Here is a 16332-nt window from a genome sequence, read left to right as displayed (position 1 = left end):
GGGGAAGGGACTGGGGCACAAATGACTGTAGCCCCTTCTCTCCCTCCTTCTCTTTCTCTTGTTCTTTCCTTGCTCCTCTGATTTACTGTATCATAATTCAGTTTTTCCCTGTTGCAACTTTAAGCTTATTCTAGAATGTGACAAGGTTGGACAAACTTGTGGCTCCACCCCTCTCTGCTGTCTGGTGATTTCCCTCACAGTTCGCCTGGGAGGCCAGGGACTGACACGGCAGGGGGCTTTCCACAGTGGGAAGTGACAGTGAAGTCCTTGACCTTTGAGGTCTGTGAGCCACTGGGGCACTGTGACTGTGGCTCTCATCAGAGCACAGGGAGACATGGCCATGAAGGGGCCTGCTGTTCAGTTAGCGTTGCCTGGACGCCCGTGTCTGTGTGTCTGTGTGAGTTGGTGTGGTATACGTGTGATGTGTGGTTTGTGAGTAGGTGTGAGTTGCACAGAGGTGCTGTGGTTGTGGGTTTGGACATGCATAAGTGTCCATGGTCTGTGGGTGTGTGAAATTGTGTAAATGTGAGTGTGCAGATGTGCCCTGCACATGCATTTGTATGTCTGTGTGACTGTGCCTTATGTATGAGCCATGTATATGCATGTGCTTGGTGTGTGTATGGATGTCCCCTGTAGTTGTATGTGAGTGTATTTGGTGTATATGAGTGTGTGGACATGCCCTGTGGATGTGTGGGTTGCATGGTTGGTTGTGTGTGCATAGATGTGCCCATGGGTATGTGTGTGTGTGTGTGTCAGTATGCTTGGTACAGATGTGCCCTGTAGGTATATGTTGTGTGTACATGTGTGTGCTTAGTGTGTGTGAGAATATGGGTGTACTCTGTGGATGGGTGTAAGTGTCTTTGATGTGTGTATGGGTGTGTCTTGTGGATACCTGTGAGTTGAATGTGAGTGTGTGTATATGTGTGCACTCAGGTGTGTGTGGGGTCCTTCTAGCTCCTACGCGCTGTTGCTGAGGAGGTTGAACGCCCTTCCTCTTTCAGGGATGGTGACCCGAGCAGGCAGTGACTAAGCCATGCCCCCTGGGGAGACGTTTCTAAAGCTCCTGCTTCAGAAGCAAAGAACCCTGTCAAATCTTGAAACAGATCGACAAATTCAAACCATTTGAGTATGCCGTGTTAAACATAGAAATAATTAAAGATCAGATGCAGGTTCATCTGGTCTGTTTAATACAGCCCACTGAGGAAGCTTAGGAAAAGCAAGAAGAGGAGAGGGAGGGAAACCTGAAGGAGAAGCAGCGCAGTGGCCCTGGCCTGGGAAATTGTGACATGCTCGGGTCACAGTGTGTGTTCCCTCAGGGTGGGGCAGAAAAGCACAGATTCCCACACCAGCACAGCTTTGCTCTTTGAGTTAGCATGGATGGGGAAGACCCCGTGGGTGGGGGACAGCTCTGTCTGAGGAGCCCCGGGGCACCCGTCAACCTTTCTGGAAGCCCACTTCCCTCTCTGAGTCGCAGTTCCGCCCTCTCCCAGGCGGCAGCCCCAGGGACTGTGTGGCCCAGAACCCTTTCCCCATGGCTGCAAACTGGGGCTGCCGCCACACAGCTGGGGAAGCATGTGCCGAGTGGGCACCAGCACAGCTCACTGGTTTCCTCCCTTCAGACACCTGTGTGCCAGGCCCCACGGCTCCTGCTCCCTCCCACGCTGAACCTCAGTAACCCCCTCTTAAGGCAGTGGCTCCTGTGCATGGCTCTACCAAGCCTCAGATTCAGGAACCGGTTTAAATAGTCAGTCATATAAACTAAAATAGCTGCCATATGCTTGCTTTTGCGGTGAGTTATTTTTTCTAACCAATGATTTACAAGTACTGATGTGACTCTTAATTTCGCAAAGACTTCCCACATTTTCAATTATATTGATATAAATGAATTATGATCTTCAGCACCCATTTATTCTGCCAGTCCTTTTTGTATACATTTCTAACCCCAGGCACGGTCTGGCAGGGTAGGTATTTTTTAATTCCTTTTCTGGAGATAAAGGCTCTAAAGCTAAGATGTGTGTTTAAATTTGTCTTAGGACATAGCCTTGAAGGTGGGGCACCAGGACCTGAATGAAGTCTTGCCTGGCTCTGGAAGCCTCCACGTTCCCATACAACATAGCTCACGCTGCTTCCAGGCCACAGTTTTATTTATTTGTTTGTTTGTTTGTTTGTTTTTAGGAAAATAAAATCTTTTCTTGCCGTGACTGGATTCTCTTCAAGCATGAGAAAATAGAGTCACAGCTTAATGTCTGTACCTTTTCCCAGAGTACAGTTAGTTACATGGCTGCTCCTACCTTCAGGAAAAGTTCATGCAAACAGAATCTTATGTTTCTGTCAAACAGACTTCTGCCAGGCTGGGCATGGTGGCACACGCCTGTAATCCTAGTTTGCAGGAGGCTGAAGCAGGAGGATCACTGAGTTCAAGGTCAGTCTGGGCTACAAAGTGAGTTCAAGGCCAGCCTGCTGAAGGGCATATAGTGAAACCCTACCTCAAAAAGACAAAAAGATAGAAAGAAAGAAAAAAAAAAAAACACTTGTGCCATGTGATCCAGAATGCCAGATATTGTTCTGGAAACTTGCGTGTCATTTAAGGGAGAATGTGTGGCTGTCTTATTTACACAGAAAGTAAGATAAGACCCAAAGCAAAGCAGTTACTTAATGGAAAGCAGGTAGCATGTGAACCCCTGTGCTTTGCCTTGTGATGGAAACTTTCAATGAGCATAGCTTAAGGGGTGCTTGGGCTTTGTCCTGGCCAGGAGCCGAAAGGCACCTTCCTAAGCCGGGAGGCTTAAGTCCTGCTGACTGCCGTCTCCTCTAGCACCTGCATGCTGGTTGTAGTTGGAGCCTATGGCTGTGGAGAGCTGCCTTGTTTTCCTACACCCTCGCTGGCTCCTTTTTCCTGGCTCAAGTTCCTTTCTTAGTTTCATGGCTTATCCTTGGACGTACAAAAATATATTATACATTGGCTTCATATTAGGATGAGAAGCAGGAATGTGATTGACCCCAAATCCCATATGTGCTGTATCCTCTTTCCAAAATGCTATGGCTTTACCTGGAAAGATCCTTTAATATTCTTTTCTGATGGTTCAGTCTCCTGGAACTTTTCCCCAGGTTCTCATCAGATCTGTCTGTCCATCCAGCCATCCATCCATCTGTCCAACTATTGACTTAAGCAACAGATCTTTTCTGAGTACTCGCAGAGTCAGGCTCTTCTCGGGGTTAGTTTCTGAGAAGTGGACAGTAAACCAAACAGAGAGGACCCCTGCGTACTACTGTGTACTACTGTGTCTCCCTGAAAATAAGACCTGATCTTATATATCGATTTTTGCTCCAAAAGACATCCTAGGGCTTACTTTCAGGGGATGCCCTGTTTTCTTATCTACAACACACATGGTTTTGGATTATGAAGATTCATGTTACTCGCAGCCATGTGTATTTGTTACTGAATATGGGTGTAGTTCACACATTGTGTCTGTACTACAATTGGTCTTTTGGCAGTAAGTCTCAAGTTCATCTGCTTACATAGGGGTTTACATCTTATCCAGTGATGCTGGCTTGGCTGTGATTGCAAATACCTAATTAGAATTTATATTCTCATTTATTTTAGCATTAATCTCAATCATTTATTTATATTTGTATATTAATAGTTTTGCAATTCAATACATCTGTCCTAGTTGCCTGTTGCAGTAGTTGTACTAAATGCCTCCATCTGGCTGACCCGAGCTTAACTTGGGGTTTGTTTTTCGTGTAGGGTTTATGCAGTATTTTGAGCATCCTGAAAACTCATGCTAAGGCTTCTTTTCAGCGAGGTGTTATTTTCAGGTATCAGGACATGACGTACCAGTATACGTACCCAGGGATAATGGGTGTAGTGCTGGAAGGGGGTCAGTTCCGTGAAGAGCAGGGCAGCAGAGGTGGGCATAGAAAGCAAAGAGTGGTGGGCAAGGAAAGAGTTGCTGTTCCAAGCAGGATGTTCAGGGATCGCCTCACCACGACTCGGGACTGAGGGAGATGGAGGGAAATGAGAGGATAAAGGAGGAGGACAGTCCGGCCGAGCTGCAGCAGGTGCCAAGCCAGGGTGGAGGAGTCCTGGATTGCTGAAGTAACAGCCAGGAGGCCAGGGCTGGAGCTGAGAGGATCAGTGACCAGCGGGGCGCAGACGACAGGGCTAGGCCCCGGGGTCCTCCTTCCTCTTCACATAGGGCTGGGGAGGAAGGCAGCTCTGCTTTTCTTTTTTTTTCTTTCTTTCTTTCTTTTTTTTTTTTTTTTGGCAGCTCTGCTTTTTCACACTCTTGTCCTCTCCTCCTCTTGTGAGGAGCCCTGTGATAGAACTGTGGGGGACCTGTGGAGGCTGAAAAGAAGTATGAAATATAAATGACCTTTATTTTGAGAATGCGGGGAGAGATACCCCCGACCCCCTAAGGGCCTGGCATCTCCACTCCGGGGTCAGCAATCTCCCCTTGGAACACGTGGAGTGAGGCACATAAGTAGCAGCTTCGGCTTGGGGTGGAACCTAAGGGGGGTTAGGGATGCACAGGTAGCCCATTGGTCTTTGTTTGGCGCCAGAGGTAGATTCCTAAGGGTGGGGGAGATAGGAGCTCTTTGGCTTTACCAGCTACAGTGTCCGGCCTGGGCCAGAAGCCTTTCACCCTAGTTAAATATCTCTGGAGTATGGAGATTTAAAGCTGCCCCAGATGCCCCTCATCCTGCTCCTTGCTGGACAGCACCAGAGATGGGGAACTGCTCTGAGCAGGCACTGCACTGGAAAAGAAAGCCAAGTGGTCAAGGCAGGGGAGTGCACAGCGGCGATGGAGGAGGAAGAGGGCGGATCCAGAAGCCGTGGGATTCACAGCTGCTGGGGACTGGTGTTTATACAGGGTGACCGCAGGCTGGAACAAGGAGGCCCCGCACATCAGGATTTTAGCGCACTCAGAGCCCAGGACCTGCAAGGCTAACTCAGAGAGCTTCTTTGGCCTTGCTGACCAGCACTTCCCTCAGGGCTCTTCCCTCTGGAGAGCAGTGCTCTCTCACAGGCTTGAATCTCTGCTCAGGGGAAACAATCCTGGGGACCCAGATGGGTTAAAGAAGGGGAGAGAGGAGAGCGCTTGGCCTCTGGAGACCCCAGGGTCAGGAACTCTCCTGCTGTCTGCCCCCCTTAGGGCAAAGGGAGGCTTCCAGAACCAACTGGGAGCAGTAGGAGGGGAGGGAAGTAATTAGGGAAAACTGAAGTTTAGGGATGCCCTGAGGCTGGGGAGGTGATGAGTTTAGGAGTGGGTGTGTGTGTGGATACCACAGTTATGAAACCAGGAAATGTTTATTTACAAGGATAGATTCTTTTTTACCAGGTGGCCGAGGTGGTAGCTTTGCTTAAACATAATATAAAGGGAGAAAGCAAAGATTTGCATTTTTTGGAAAAACACTTTTGCAATATTTCTGAGAACAGGCTGGGCACTGGCCAGATTAGATACTGGAGGGCAGGGCCGCTGACCTTGTGGAATCTACATCTTAATGGGCCTGAAGCACTTGTGATAAGATCGCTGGAATTTTTGGATTCAATCACATGTTGCAAGTTTTTAAAACTCGGGGTATGTAACAAAGGCAAAAACAAAAGCAAAACAACCCCCCTCCCCAAAAGACCTTCCTGGCCATACACATTTGTAATCCCAGTACTCCAGGGAGCCGAGACAGGAAGATTTTGAGTTCAAGCCCAGCCTGAGCAACCTATGATTTACAGAGACCTTGTCGCAAAATAGAAAATGAAAAGGGCTGGGGACACGGTTCAGTGTGGAGGGCCGTGGTGCAATCCACGGGGCAAAACCACGAAACAAACCCCAGGCTTCTGATACTAGACTAAGGCTGAGTTAGTTCCCTGACTGGCTTGCCTGGGCCCCAGGCCTTCCTCTCCTCATCCTGCAGTGGATTCAGTCTTCTCTCTGCCCCCTCGTCCCTCTTGGGATATTTGGAAATAACAAGCTTTGCAACAAGTTCAAAGCTCTGTCCAAATTGCAGGGTGTAAACAGCCTGCCTCCCACTGTGAGTTTTGGGATGAGTCTTGCCTTTGTTCACAGTGTATTTTTTGTGGACTGTGCAGCTCCTGGTTTGTCCCCATTGCCCATCTGGGCTTTCTTCTGGCTTTCAGAATCACATATCCTGATTTATGTTAGTTTTTTGTTCCTGTAACTCCATGCAGTCCTTTCACAGCAGGCATGTGTGCGTTTACCACATTCAGAGGCTGTGATCATTTTATTTAGCTGCAGTTACAGTGATGAAGGGCAAAGCCAGGGCTGTGGCTCAAGCTTGAGGCCTGGTGCAGGCTATGTGAGCAGAGGGGGAGGGAGGTGTCAGCAGCTGCCTGGCTTGGGTCAGCTGGGAAACTAGTGGTGTGAATTGTCACGGGAAGCCACATGCTGGGTGCCAAGTCTCCAAGCCCCCCAGAAATAGCTGCTGAGCATTGCTCTTCCTGGCCAGAGGCTTAGCTGCTACAAAGTGTCTTGCTAGCTGCCCAGAGGCTGGGACAGGGGTGAGAAGCAGGTCTGAAATGTGTCTGAATGCAGGATCAAGGTGACTCACTCAGCCCCCCTGAAGGGTTTTATTTAAAAATCGAAAGTAAATGGGAAAGGAGAACAGAGGGAAGAAATAGAACAATGGGTGTTGAATTGAAAACAACAGGAACGAGAAAGTGTGTTGGTCACTGACTTTGGGAGCTCCTGACCAGTCCTGAATGACTACTGCCTTGACCAGGCGTGAAGGCCAGGGGCTCTTTATGAGTGTTTCCTGGTGAAATCACACACTCTGATCATTGCCATTCTTCCTGCTGGTTCCAGGCACGTGACAGGCATTCCAGGAATGTTTGTCACTGTGGTGGAGAGCTTCTCTGTTGAACTCAGGGGCCTCCCTGTGACATTTATTTTCACTGACACCACATGGGTGCCACATGTGGCCTGAGGAGGGTGAAAGCCCCGACCTCTGGTTCTGTGTTTCTGTGGCTGCGTGGCTCCTTTCCTGATACCCAGATGTGGCCCAAAAACAATCAAACCTTGATGTTTTGCTAGAGTTTTGACTAATCTGCAGTTTGCACAAGGGATTTTTTTACATGAAAAGTGAGTCACTCTTGCTTTATATTGCACTTGTCTGTGAAAATATAATTTTTTTAAAATTTTATTTAAGGAGGAAAAAAACCCAGAAAAAGTGTGCAAGTTATACAGAATCTCAGAAAAAACAAACAGTAGGAAATCACTAGCTAACAGATTACATATTGTCATTTTAGAAATAGCTGTTCAAGTTACAAAATCAAAGCATACAAAGTGGACATTCAAACAGTAAAACTGCAAACAGTTCTGTTCAATGATCCAACCAAACTCAGTAATATGGTTATCTATCTTATACACTTAAATATACATGCAGTTATATCCTTTAGAGCACTTTCTTTTCCTCTCTTTTGTACAATGACAATTATACATTTTGGGTTTTATTACTCCCACAGTTCTTATTACTTTTTTAAAGAGAATAAAACCAAATGTGACATAACAAAACAGAGCCAGTCAAATCAAAAGGATGGACCTAATACATAATGTAAAAACAAAATACAAGGTGATCAACAATGGTTACCATAATGCCTCTTGCTATCTTAAAAAGAATTGCCTATATCATCAGTTATAATAAAATTGAACAAAACAGTAAAGAATAAAACCAAAACATTGGAGACATTACAGGACTTCAAAAGAAGATAATAGTCAACCAGAATGGGTGTCATAATGAATCTTATTGTCTTCACAGTTATTGCCTATACTCTCTTGGTACTATCAAGCTAAGCAGAATAGAGTAAAATAGTCAAAACAAGATGGTGAGAGCAATACAGGCTTTCAAATCAAGTTAATAGGAAATCAAAGTGGGTTACTATAATATGTCCTGCTTTTAAATTTTTTCCCTTAATTACAAAGATAAAAATAAAAAAGTAAATAATAAAAAAAGGAGATTGAGATAAAAGAGAACATAACAACAAAACAGCACAGGTCAAAACATAACCACTTAAGCAAAATAGTGTTTTACCACAAGAAATCCCAACATAAAAGTAGTTACCATAGTGTCTCTTTACTTGAAATCTTTGAGTATAACTTCATATACTGTAGCATCAAGCATATCAACACAATGTAAAACCATTCAAGAGAATGACAGTATTACAGGGTATTTAGAACCAACTAACAGAAAATGAACAATGGTTTATGTATAATCTCCTTGTGTATAGAAGTCTTTGTTTATATTATCAAATATAATAAAATCCAATAAGATACAACATGTTAAGACCGATGGAGACAGAAGAACAAAAGCTTGATGGGACTTCAAAACAAGATAATACAGCACTAGCTATTATGTTGTCTTGTTTTCTCCAAAATAGCTGTTCCTACCATCCAACCTTCTCTGCCTCATTTCTGTTGAGCTCTTTTTCTGTCATTAGTTGTCAGTTTGTCTGCTTCATTTCGCTTTCTGCTCTATTCATTATGGCCTCTCTGCGAATGTTTCTGGAATCTTGGTATTTTTCTTTTTCTAGAATGTCCTGCAGTATTCTCTGTAGAGTTGAATTAGTGGTTTCAAATTCCCCTTGTTCCTCTTTATCTTGGAAGCACCTTGTTTTTCCATCAATTTCTAGGGATAGTTGTGCAAGGTATATCAATCTTGGCTGGAGGTTATTATCTTTCAAAGCTTGAATTATTTCCCCCCACACTCTTTGTGATTTGATGGTTTGTACGGAGAAGTCTGCTGTAATTCTGATGGGTGTTCCCTTGTAAATGATCTGTTTCTTGTCTCTGACAGCTTTTAATATTCTGTTCTTATAGTGGATTTCTGGAATTTTGATTATTATATGCCTAGGTGTTGTTCTGTTTGGGTTGTAGGTGGCTGGAGTCCTGTATGCCTCATACATCTGAGTATTTTTACCTTTTGCTAAATGAGGGAAATTCTCCTGGATTATTTCTGTGAATAGCCTTTGTAGTTCATTTGTTTGTGTCCCTACTCTTCTTTTACGTTCTTAATTCTTAAGTTATAGATCCTCTTATCATCTTCAAGCCTTTGTATTATTGCTGTTTGTTTCCTTGTTATTTTTTTTCTTTTTACTGGTACCCAACTCATGACTGCCTGCTTGCAAGGCAGGTGCTTATGCCGCTGAGCTAAATCCCCAGCCCCTCCTTGTTATTTTTAAGAAGTTTTTCATTTCATGCTCCCACATTACAAATCTGTCCTCCAGTTCAGATAATCTATCCTTAGTTTCTTTCAAACTGTTATGCCAGCTTTCAATAGAGTATTTAGTTTCCTAGTAATCTCTTTGAACCTGCTTCACGTATTCTATGTTTTCTCTATTTTCTCCATCAAACAATTCTCCCCCTTTTTTTTCTGTTTTTCCATTCCACCATCTGTTTTTTCTTGGGCGGTACTTAGCATTTCTCTAACTATTCTACTTGTATCTTGCTTTAGGTCATTAAATAATTCACTTTTGAACTCGTCTATGAGGCTCCGGAGATATCGCTTTATGTCTATTGGTGCCGTATCTGATATTGCATGTTTTCTGTCCTCATTCTCCTTTGCATTCACCTTTCCTGGATCAGTGTTCTCAGGATTGGGGGCCGAGGACCCTTTCTTGTTGCTCCCTCTTCCCATATTTTTCGTTCCTTCCATACAAGCGTATATAGGTGGCCCAGTTTCTTTCTTTGTCGGTTACAGTTTGTTTGAATTGTGCCGGCTAGGTGTTCCTGCCCACTGCAGTGTACTAGGGAGACACAGACCTGGGCAGCCTCTGCTGGGCCTGCCCCTCCAGGTCAACCTACTGAAGGCTTCACTGCTGGGTATGCCACCAGGTGATGGGACCTGCGCCTGGTGGGTCTTAGTCTGCCGCGTCACCCAGGTCAGGGCTCCCTACCAATCCCGCTTGAGATGGAAATATGTGACTAAAGTCACTGCAGTGTCCTGTTCCAGCTAGTTTGCCCGGTCCCAGAATGTCCTCTGTTGAAGCCTCCAGTCGTCTATGTAAGGGTCCCTGTTCCTCTCACTCACCCCGGGTCGATACAGGGTTCCCCACCAGTCCCGCTCTCAACTCTGTTTGCCAATTCCCGTACTCAGAGGTTTCGCCTCTCTGTCCCTGCTGTGCCGATTTGGACTCAGCTGTGGCAGCAGAAATTCACATTGCGGCTTCCAGAGGCACGGGTTCCAGCTTCAGCACTGAGATTTTATCTGTTCCTGTTATAGCACCGGGATTACATTTCCAGTTGGTTTCTCTCAGCTTAGTTTGTTCCTGGGTCAGCAGGGTGTATCTCCCCTTGCTTAGGACTCCTCACACTGCACCATTCCTGGATTCTAAGCTGGCTTTCTCAGAGAGCCTCCGTAGCTGCTGTTATCTGCCATGTTCTTGAAAATATAGTTTTATTCCTATTGCTTTTGATTCTTTGTGGTTTGATTCTGGGGCAATGCTTATTCACTCTTAGGTCTTAAGGAAAAATCCATAAATTGGGCAGTATAATTCCTTCTCATACACAATACCTCAGCATCATACCTGTAAATATAAAGCCATTTAATCTGAGAGACTGGGGTATTGGTCAGCTTTGCTGTGGCAAAAATACCCCACCCCCACCCCCACATTCATGGTTGACAGTGAGAAGTGTCTTGCTTATTTCACATGTCTGGAGTTGCAGATGGACCTCTGGTCCTGCCCCACATTTCTTCTTATTTCGGGACCTGCATGGAAGGGGCAGCTGCTTCTTGGAATGTGTCTTGCACATGACAGTGAAGTAGTGAGCGGGGTGAAGGAAACTTGAGACTTCTCTTGGAACCTTGGCTGCTTGCAGCATTCTTTCTTCTCCTGAGATTCCATTTGCTAAACAGGGCAGATGTCCAAGTCCTCTATCATATAAACTGCATGGAAGAGGAGTAGGACAGGCGAGCCTCACAGCTCCTTGCAAGGCCCTGAGAGGAGAGGAATGGGAGAGGAATGCTGTTTAACTCACACACTGCATACCTGCTAAACAAGATGTGAGTCCTTCATTCTTAGTAAAGAAATATTTAGTGACACTAGTAATTGGGCTCATAGCTGCTCTTAATCATTTAGTGGGAAATATCCCTCTAGAATAAAGGAGCCCCATTGATGGAAGAAATTTTGTGTCATTTCTACTTAGATCTTTGGGGTAAAACCTAGCACTCCGGAGGGCAAACAGTGGGTATTCAGTACCCTCTAGTTCTGTAGAACTGCATGAGATCACAACTGCTCTAGTACTCTGGGAATCCCAGAAAGTTAAATATGGTCAGCCCCCGTATCCGTGAGTTCTATGCCCGCAGGTCCTGTCTACTACAGAGGAAAATGAGAAGTTACGCTGCTGCCTGTGTGTGCCTTGTCAGCACTGCCAGCAGGCCCATGGTGGTGGCATCTGTGTCAGCATATTTCTTTCGTTGTTTTTCCTAAGTGGTATATTTCAGCACCCATCTGCATGGCATTTATGCCAGAGTAGGTATTATCAGTGCTCTGGGGGCGACTTAATAGGGAGAGGCAGGCGGGTTACATGCAACTTGGGGGGAGGGATTTGAGGGCCTAAGGGTTTCGGCATGGTGGGTGAGGGGTCCCCAAACCTCCTGTTGGGTAACAAAGGATGACTAATTAAAGTCCTCACGGTCTACCTCAGACAAGAGAATCAAGCAAAGCCTTGCTTCAACTGTGCTCGAAAGAAACAGGTTTCTGAATTTGTTTCTTTTTTTTTTTTTTTCTGAATTTGTTTCTTAAGCCCAGTGTAATCACCTCTCAGAAGCCTTTCCTCTCCTCTTTCTGGAACTCATGTCATCGTGGCAGAGATCTCAAGGTCCCCAGCACCCAGAACAGCAGTGCAGCAGGACTCGGTGCATTTGACCACCTCTGATGCCTTTTGGGGGGGGGGGGCTCCATAAAGCACTTGTTATTCTGCATTTTTCTCTTTTCTTTGGTGGATCCTACCTTATCTTCCTAAGGAGCAATGGCGACCTCTTTAGTTTGGAGACAAGAAAAAAACCAAGACACCAAAGACACACACAGGAGTGAGGACAAAGTCCATGCAGAGCTGTGACAGAGCTATCTCTTGCTGACCTTTCTCTGGGAACATGGGGCCTGGGTCACACCCCTCCTTCTCTGCATGTATGGCCTTGGCCAGCCTGATGGGTTGAGTGTGCGTCAGTATTCACATCTGTGAAATGTGACAGTATTAACAGCATATGCTCTTGGGGTTCTGTGAGGATCTAACATAGTGACACGTATAAGGGCTAGAGTCTGGGCAGTCAGGAGTCTGGCTTTTTGGGCAGGGTTTCTTTAGTCAGTTCTGGCCGTGGGCCTCAGTCTGCAGTTTCGGTTTAGCCAGGAGCTTCCAGGGGTAAACGCTCACTGGACACATGAGAGTCATCCCTGGGTACATAATCTTGGTCCCTGGCCTCCGGTTGTGTTACTGAGACACCCTGGGTCACACTCAGGAGCATGTCTTAGGCCCACAGGCTCCTGGGATCTGTGCAGCGGGCCTGCAGGTCACCCTGGTCTATTCCCCAGGGCTGGGTGTCATCGCTGTGTTACCCTCCAAGACCTTCTCAGGCCAGTCCTGAGAGGACACTAGGAACTGCAGCTGAACTTGAGAACAGTGACCATCCCCCTGCCTCTGTGACTCCACTGATTCCAACCCCTGTGACTGCAGTCGCTTCACCTTGGGCTTCCAGGCACCTTTCAGAGTCCATTTCAATATCTGACCCTTTCGTCACTGGGATTTAACTGATTTCAGCAAGATTAAATAAAACACTCATTTCAAATGAGGTGTTTCAGTGCTTAAAAGATAAAATAGCATGTTTAGTAGTTAGGGGGAATACAGGCCTTGATTATAGGCCGGCTGCTTTCCCTCTGGCTGGCACAGGTTTGGGACTCGGTGCCCTGCTGGGGAGAACATGTCATTCTGTTGGTGGGGAGAACGATTCTCCATCCCCTGTCTGCCTGCAGGTCCCGCTGTCTTTGCAACAGCCCTGGGAGGAACAGCTTGCTGTTAGACCAGTTCTGTGGAAGAGGGTGCACAGGCAGTTGTCAGGGAAGAGCATGTGCTTGGGGGATTCGGGATTTGACTCCGAGGGCCCAGCCGAGTCGCCCACAGCTCATGCTCCCGGGTGGCAGCAGTCAGAGGTGCAGTGCTTCCTGAGAGCAGGTTGGGTCTTCAGTGCCAGGCCAGAGTCAGGGAAGATTCATTTTTCCATGAAACTGTGTGGCGTGGCTCAGGAGGACACGTGCCGCTTGTGGTCAGGAGAGGCTGCTCATACAGACCCTGCTTTCCTAGCAACTGCACAGTGGTGTGGACAGCAGGGTCAGCTGGGGGTCTCCAGCCTGGACCCCTTGGGAAGCTCTTTCTACCTGTCTTCAACTAAGCCCAAACTTGACAGGTGGGGCACTGGTGGTAGAATTGGGCTGCAGTGACTGGGATCAATTTATTTATTTCTACCTTCTCTCATGCAGTCAAAAAACACTTATTGAGCAATTGTGCACTTGCTGTGATCCTGGCACTGAACAAAACATTATTTCTCATTGTACACGAGCATGTGTGTATACAAGCTTACCTAGCCAAGCTGCGTCCTTGTACATGCATGCATGCATGTGTCACGTACATGTTGTGAAGGCAGCAATGACTGTGAGGGGGACACAGGAAGCTGGGCAGCAGCAGGAGGGGAGGGGTTTGCTCAGAGGCTGATGTCCAGGGGAGGTGGGGGAGGGTGGGTCGGGAAGTCGAGCCACAGGGAAAGGAGGCCAGGAGCAGGAGAGGCAAGGCCAAGCAGGATGGGGCTCTTGGCTGATCCGAGTGCCAGAGGGGCACCCTGGCGAGCCCGTCACCCACCATGCCTGCCGGGTGCTGAGTCTGCCTTGGCTGATGGCCCCAGAGTTTTGCCAGACTGGGCTGGTCAAGTCCTTCCTGGGATGGGATTGCTCACCAGTGCATGGTCTTCAGATTTCAGAGTGTACCCCATACCTGCTGCCGACTACACATTCGTTCATTACTGAGTCTTAAATATACTCATTCATTTGTCTGCTTTGTATCAATTGAAATGATCCAGGGAGATGAAGTTAACCCGACTCTTTAATGGCTATGAAACATTTGGAAGGAAAACTGAACTAGATGTAGTTTCATTGCATGAACAAATTAACACACTCCGTTTTATCTAGAGTATATTAATCTGGCTTCTTCAGGGAATTAAAATCAAAAGAAGATGCAGGTGTAACTTACTTAAGGAATTAATTTACAGTTACAGCTGATATTTGGAGGGTGGAGAGCCAGAGCGGCCAACGGCATCAGTCCTGGTCCTTGTCCCTGGCGAATGCAGAGGCCCCTTGTCCTAGCTTAAAGGTGGTTCAGCAGAGAGAAAACTCTCCCCAACTCCACATTCCATTCTGTTCAGGCCTTCAACAGGTGAGGTGGGACCCACCCCCTGTGGGGAGGGTGCTCAGCTTTATAGCAGATGGACACATGCTGACACACAGGAAGGTGTCTAACCAGGATCTGGACGCCCCATGGTCTGGTCAAGTTGGCACATAACACGAACTATCACAGACAGCAGTTGAATCAGTAAAACTGTGGTAGAGAAAGCACAAAGCTACCAGGAGAATGTGCTAAGTTGTCCCTCTGCTGCTTTGGTCCAAAAGGAGCTGAAGTCTGCTTGCCCCTAGCCTTGTAAATCTAAGTGACCAGCTCTTCTGGACTGCTAATGTTCTTCTTCCAGCCTGTTTGAGCTCTATCCACTTCCAGGGCGACACTCAAACTGAAGCCAAAGCCTCTGATTCCAAATGCAGCCCGCTTCGCAGGCCCGGGAGACTTTCCCGTGAATGTGTGTGGGAAATGTTTGTGGGATAGCTACACAAGCCAAGCATAGGTGCGCTCGTTCACTTAGAGGCTGCCCCGTGCCGAACCTAAGTCATTTGTAATTATGGTTTGTGGTTCTGAAATGATGGGAAAAACTGTGAAGAAAGCTGGTTCTTGAGGATGACATACCCACCTGTCTTTATCCCACAGAACCGGGGTGTGGACACATTCCCCTGAAATGTGACTTTCAGATGAAAGGATGCTATCAGTGTCCAAGTTGCACTCCCTGATCTCCACACTGGGAAACGGGAATTGATGCCTTTTCATTTTGATGTCAGTCAGTTTCCCTGAAAAATCTTGCGCTTAGGAGGTGTATCCAATCAGCTGTGGCTCTCCAGGAAGCTGAGTAGTTGTGGCTGTGTGTGTATATGTGCACATGTGTCCTTGGTGTGTTTGTATGGGTGGGTCACAGGGCCTGTGTCTCTGCTGCTTTATTTCTCTGCTCTATTTCCTTCTTAGTTCTCAAAGTGATAATTGACCCACTTCCATATTAAAGACTCCCCAAAGGGTAGAACAAAGTGTGCATAATGATGCCGGAATCATCTTCCATGTGATTATTTATAGGTGGCTTCCAAGGAGGTTACTGCTAGAGCCCAGTTAATTCCTGACTAGTCAGAGTGCAAAAGACCCTAATCACGCTCCTGAACTTGATAATGGCTTGTGTTTTCACAAATATCCTGGAAGAAAACTTGGTTAAGAAAAGTTTTTATCGATAATAGTCGTTAAGTCCAGAAGTCTTTTGACAGATGCTTTGGGGACAATGTGATAGACCCCCATCTCACAGGAGGATATGCAGGGAGCATCCACAGGAGCGGTTGTTACCCAAGGCCAGGCTTGGTGAGGTTGGGCTTCTTGGTCTCCTGTAGCCAGGTACAAGCTGTCCTGATGATTCTCCTTCTGTCTGTGACAGCATTACATCTTCTGTGGCCCAGCTTATCAATAGAAGTTTAGACTTTACAGTGGGGTCTTTTTTTTTTTTTTTTTTTTTTTTTCTGGTACCGGGAATTGAACTCACGACTGCCTGCTTGCAAGGCAGGTGCTTATGCCGCTGAGCTAAATCCCCAGCCCCTACAGTGGGGTCTTTTTGATTTCAACTGTAGGCTCTGTGTGTGTGACATACAATAAGTGGGGTGCTCGAATTGCCCCAGATCAGGACTTGAACCCAAGTCAGACCACAGCAGTAAAGCAGTAACTCCTCAGGTGTCAGCACCACGAGGGAAGAAGAGCCCCTGACCACACACTGCATGCAAGAGGCTGGGCTTGACTTCAGTCACCAGCTGCTGGTTTGAATGCATTCAGCAGCCAGACATGGGGGAAGCTGTGGCCAACATCCCTTCTGCCTTAAGGACCAGTCTGCCGCAGACCTGTTTCTGAGAATATATATTGAAATGCACAGTCCGGAAAGGAGCTGCTTAGAAGGCATTCACTCATTTCTTTGTCCTTCAAACAGATG

At 46.7% G+C, this 16332-nt stretch overlaps 1 protein-coding gene across 3 annotated transcripts in view; it reads left to right on the top strand.

Moving 5' to 3' along the window:
* Positions 1-16332, top strand: part of Cyria (CYFIP related Rac1 interactor A) — a 91733-nt gene that overhangs the window by 11500 nt on the left and 63901 nt on the right. Inside the window, exon 1 of one of the 3 annotated variants that reach the window (XM_063254357.1) lies at positions 2403-2422. The exons of the other annotated variants lie outside the window; for them this stretch is intronic. The gene's annotated coding sequence lies outside the window, so the exon portion shown is untranslated. Of the gene's footprint in view, positions 1-2402; positions 2423-16332 lie in introns of those variants that run through there. 3 annotated transcript variants of the gene reach the window in all.

This window comes from Cavia porcellus, unplaced genomic scaffold, assembly GCF_034190915.1.
Source record: "Cavia porcellus strain 051 isolate PalLab524CR breed Dunkin Hartley unplaced genomic scaffold, mCavPor4.1 scaffold_8, whole genome shotgun sequence".
Taxonomy (NCBI): Eukaryota; Metazoa; Chordata; class Mammalia; order Rodentia; family Caviidae; genus Cavia; species Cavia porcellus.
The sequence above is the reverse complement of the archived record's forward strand: the minus strand, read 5'-3'. Positions and strand labels throughout refer to the sequence as shown.